Raw genomic sequence first — 5,423 nt, 5'->3', positions numbered from 1 at the left:
AGCTGCCATCTTTCCCACCAAACAGAAGGACATAATTTCCGATGCGGGCGGCCCAGCTGTATGTTCAGTTCCATCTCTGGAGAGGTGTCTAATCTGCTGCAGAAGGCAGGCCAGTAAACTCTTACCCCTGGCCATTGCTACCCAAGATGTATAAATTCAAAGGGTCAGAATCTGAATAGGTCATGGATCTTATTTCTGTATCTTCCTCCAATAGTCTTAGTGCTTCCCTGTGCAGTATGTACAGAGGCGCAACTTCAAGCAATGGTGGCAGAAGCAGGAGTGGTGTAGGGATCAGTAGTGGTGGGGCTGCCATGTAGGAGGATGAAGCAGATTGGAGTATCTAAGAGCTGGATCAAAGGATGGATAAGTCTCTGTTCATCCAGATGGGATGAAGCAAAACGGCGTGAGAGCCAAGGGCATAAACACAGGGCGAGTGTACGACACTTAGGGCCTGAAGGCATGCCGGATGACACCAATGCCCTTACAAAGACTCCATACATGGCATTAAGAAATGTTGCCGGATCAGAACCTGGAGCCTGGAACATAGGTGCAGGTTAAGAACTGCCAGGAGAAAGGGTCCCGGCACCGATGGATCCAGGAAGTTCAAGGATGGATCCTGTGGAGGTCGAAACAGTTCTGGGTCAGGTGCAGAGTAGTCACTAGAGTGGGGCAATTGGGAAAAGGGGTCAACTGCTTCAATAGCAACTAACTATGGTTCCAAGGTGAATTCCCTGGGGGAGTTGGAGGACGTCGAAATGACTTCTCTTTGGAATGCTTCTTGTGCCTTCTCCTCTTCCCCCAAAAGAGTGGGTTGACGGTGCCCTGTAACGAGGTTGGACGCTAGATCAGCTGTGCCTCTAGTCCCTTGGCCTGCCCATGAAGAGCCTCGCCTCGTGGTCCTTGATGGCATTTGGGTGTTTGTTCTGGCAGTAGTCACAAGACTGGGAGTCGTGGTCCAAACCGAGTCACCAGAGGCAGATGAAGTGGGTATCAGCTATAGACATCTGTCCTTCACAATCCCTACAGTGTCTGACTCCAATCTCTTTGGAAGAGACATGGTACTGCACTTGTGGTAAAATTTCTGTGAAAACCTCAAGACTCTTTGAGAAAGCGATTGCTGGACTTGTACCAAAGATGCAGAACAAAGGGAACAGATGTCTTAGCACTGGGATGAGCCCAATATATGGCTTCAGTGATGTCACTGGATCCCTCCTCCGATGCGGATGCAAAGCCAGGGACACCGCCCAGCAGTATGATAGCCTTGAAGAGTTTGGATCTCGACTGGTGCCTGAGTATTATTCTATGGGTACGGAATTTGCAGGTAGACTTATCCATCAGAAGTGGTCTCTGTTTAGTCACAGGCACTGAGACGATTGATTCTCATTGGTTCACAAAACCTTCAATATGAGAAATATATGTGTTTGCTGATGTACTTGGAGGTGTGATAATTGTCTAAAGCTCTTCGCACATTCATTTCTATGGTATGGATCTTCCCCTGTGTGTTTGCTGATAGCTTTGGAGGTGTGATAACTAACTACACTGCTTCAAATAGTCACTGCATTTGTATGTTTTTCCTCTGTGTGTGTTTGATAATGTCTCACAAGGTATGCTGACCGACTAAAGCTCATCCCACATTCACTACAATGGTATGGTTTTTCCTTTGTGTGTATTCGCTGATGTCTTTGGAGTTGTGATAACCAACTAAAGCTTTTCACACATTCATTGCAATGATATGGTTTTTCCCCTGTGTGTGTTTGCTGATGCCTTTGCAGGTGTGATAACCAACTAAATCTTTTTGCACATTTATTGCACTGATATGTTTTTTCCCCTGTATGTGTTCACTGATGTACTTGGAGGAGCGATAACCGACTAAAGCTCTTTGCACATTCATTGCAATAATATGGTTTTTCCCCTGTATGTGTTTGATAATGTCTCTCAAGGTGTGTTGACCGACTAAAGCTGGTCCCACATTCAATGCAATGGTATGGTTTTTCCCCATTGTGTGTTCGCTGATGACACTGTAGGTTTGATAACTGACTAAAACTCTTCACACATACATTGCACTTGAATGGTCTTTCTCCTGTGTGTGTTCGCTGATGAATCCTCAATGTTGAGTAACGACTAAAACTACTTCCACATTCATAGCAATCATATGGTTTTTCCCCTGTGTGTATTTGCTGATGTCTGTGTAGATCTGATAGCTGACAAAAGCTCTTCATACAGTCATTGCAATGGTATGGGTTTTTCCCTTGTGTGTCTTTGCTGATGTCTTTGCAGGTGTGATAACCATCTAAAACTTTTCACACATTCATTGCAATTAAATGGTCTTTCCCCAGTGTGTGTTTGCTGATGTCTTTGTTGATCTGATAACCGACTAAAGCTCTTCGCACATTCATTGCACTTGAATTTGTTTTCTCCTGTGTGAGTTTCCTGATGATTCCTTAATCTTGAAGATTTGCTAAAACTACTTCCACATTCACTGCAATGGTATAGTTTTTCTCCTGTATGTGTTTGATAATGTCTCTTAAGGTGTGATAACTTAGTAAAGCGCTTCCCACATTCACTGCATGTGAATGGCTTTTCTCCTCCATGTGTTTGCCAGTGCTCTTTAAGGAGTGCTAAATGAATAAAGCTTTGCACACATTCAGTGCAATAGAATAGTTTTACTCCTTTGTGTGTTTGCTGTTCGTCCTTTTGTAGCGATGACAAGCTAAAGTTGTCTCTGCCTGTGTATGATTCTTCTTTCTTGCTTAGTGTCTCTGGGTCGGTGATATGTTTGTCCACTTCCCATGACTCTGTTTCCTGAAGGGCCAACATGGTTGATAAAGCACTTGTATTATTCTCACATTTCCTGGGTGAGTTGGTATTTAGGACATTTGATTTCCAATTTAAAAGTCAGTTGTCGCACTCAACATATGCCCGGCATCTTTTCGAGTGATTGTGCCTTTTGACTGGATAACAGTTTTTGACGCTTGTGGGTAAAGATTATTTTTCCTTCTGGTCAGAACAAGGTAATATGTTGTAGATAACAGAACTCTTTTTTCCTTTATCCTTCAGTTGTTTGTCTCCACTCCGTTGTGCTATTCTCTTGTTGCTGCAGTTGGGCCACAAAGAGTTTACAACAGACCCAGAGCACTGAATGATGGTTCTTTATCTTTAGTCCAAGCACTGTGGTAACCACATCATACTGATCCCACGATCAAAGCTGGTGTTGGGCACCAGTTTATACAGGAGGTGGTTTGTCTTAATTTTGTAGAAGTCACTTCTTAGTCCTGTGGTGTAGAGGTGCACAGCTCAGACTCTTACATTCAATGAATAGCCCTTGACTGCTTCTTCCAGGATTCGTCAGTTTGTGTTCAGGTTCCTCTGTTGCAGACTGCACTGATGCTTTCCTGTAGACTGGTCCTCGTTATTTCTGACAGTTGTCTTGCAGAGTTGAAGTATTATCTTCATTATTTAACATCATTTTGTGATTTCAAGACTTTTTTCCTGTTGAATGTAAAGAGATTTAAAATTAAAGAATACAATTGTAATAGAATATGAATGCACAATACTTATCTGGTTGTAAACGACAACGCTCTTTTACCATCTTTGAAACCTCGCAAGGTATAGTTCACCATACACGGATATTTAACTAAAAGTTATGTTGAACACATCCCATCTTATTTACTTCAGAAAAGGAGGTGATTTATCAGTCTCCACGGAGTGACTTAGTACAGAAAGGGCGGTCACGGAGCACCACGTGCTACAGGTACAGGGTAAGTAGATGTACATGGACAAGATTTCATTAAAGAACAGATTGTGGAAAAGGAGGGATCAGGATGTACTGCTGTTTCATCAGCTTCAGGAAGTATCTACCAAAGGTAACTCTTCAGACAGTATATAACAAAGGTAACTGTATTCAACTTCTGTACTTTCCTGTGACTTTGTATCAGCTCAAGGGCCAACTCGTCTTTACCCTGCTGTTCTTTAAGTAATCTCGGACACTTTCTGAGCACCCGTGGGGTTGGTCCAAGCAATTCTGGTTTCTTCTAACCTGAAAGACTGGAGCATTATTGTGTGATGAGGTAGATTTTTTTGGGGGCGTTAACATCTGTCCATCTTCCTAAATGTAGCGCAACTTGCAGGGCCTGGTTTTGGCCTGCACATGTTATGTAGAGAAGAGATTCTTTAACTCTAGCTAGAGTAGTTAAAGTTCAGACCTCCTTGAAATTCAAGATGCAGCTCTTTCTAGTGCAGGGGTTCTCTGTAAAACAGAGTGAGGAGTTCATTGTAATGTCCCGCTTTCACATTATGCTCAGAGAGAAGGCAAACAAACTTTGATTTATAATGTAATATTCAACCATATCAGTCATTTAGTCCTTATTATGGAGACTCTATGAAAACTAATAATTTACCTGATAAATCCCCGCAGATAACAGATGTGTGCATATTATTCATTATTCTTCAATTTTCTGACGTTCCAGGGTATCTGACGTAGTTGTGCCCGTTTGGTGCATAAGAAGCGACTTTGTAGCCAGGTGGGGTTCTGCTAGATTGGGAGGAGGATCACAGGTAGGTGCCTATGAGGTACACACAGAGGAGGTGCACAGATAGGTGCTTATGAGGTACAAACAGGAGGCGCACAGGTAGGTGCTTATGAGGTACAAACAGAGGAGGTGCACAGGTAGATGCTTATGAGGTACAAACAGAGGAGGTGCACAGGTAGTTGCTTATGAGGTACAAACAGAGGAGGTGCACAGGTAGGTGCTTATGAGGTACAAACAGAAGAGGTGCACAGGTAGGTGCTTATGAGGTACAAACAGAGGAGGTGCACAGATAGGTGCTTATGAGGTACAAACAGAAGAGGTGCACAGGTAGGTGCTTATGAGGTACAAACAGAGGAGGTGCACAGGTAGGTGCTTATGAGGTACAAACAGAAGAGGTGCACAGGTAGGTGCTTATGAGGTACAAACAGAGGAGGTGCACAGGTAGGTGCTTATGAGGTACAAACAGAGGAGGACTTGAGAGAGCGACCCACTCCCTAGTGTTCTGTTCATTCGAGTTAGCTCACGCTTTCGTGAAGAGATGGCAGTCAGATAAGTTAGATAGTCAGAAGAGCAAGCAATGTGCTGTTGACTCACTTTGAACAAGGCATCCATGTGCAAGGATCTTGGCTGGGGAAGGTTACCCATGAGATTCCAAGAAAGAAACTGGAGTGAGTTGGCAAATGCCAAACATTCAAAACCGGAAAGCATTTTACAGGACGTTGTCATGTGCTTTATATGTTTTCCCATTTTTGTGGCCTGTATTTTATTAATTTATACATTCATTCATAGATTCATTTTTTTATAAATACGTTTTTGTTTTTCATTCACAAGTATACCATGTATTATGTTGATACTGCAACAAAAACTCGTTCATATAATATATACTAGTGATTT

At 42.9% G+C, this 5,423-nt stretch overlaps 1 pseudogene; it reads right to left on the bottom strand.

Moving 5' to 3' along the window:
* Positions 1 to 916: 916 nt before the first annotated feature.
* Positions 917 to 2,817, bottom strand: LOC138276143 (zinc finger protein 135-like; annotated as a pseudogene).
* Positions 2,818 to 5,423: the final 2,606 nt, after the last annotated feature.

This window comes from Pleurodeles waltl, unplaced genomic scaffold (genome assembly GCF_031143425.1).
Source record: "Pleurodeles waltl isolate 20211129_DDA unplaced genomic scaffold, aPleWal1.hap1.20221129 scaffold_37, whole genome shotgun sequence".
Lineage (NCBI taxonomy): Eukaryota > Metazoa > Chordata > Amphibia > Caudata > Salamandridae > Pleurodeles > Pleurodeles waltl.
Note: the sequence above shows the minus strand (reverse complement) of the source record. Positions and strands in the feature narration are given on the sequence as shown.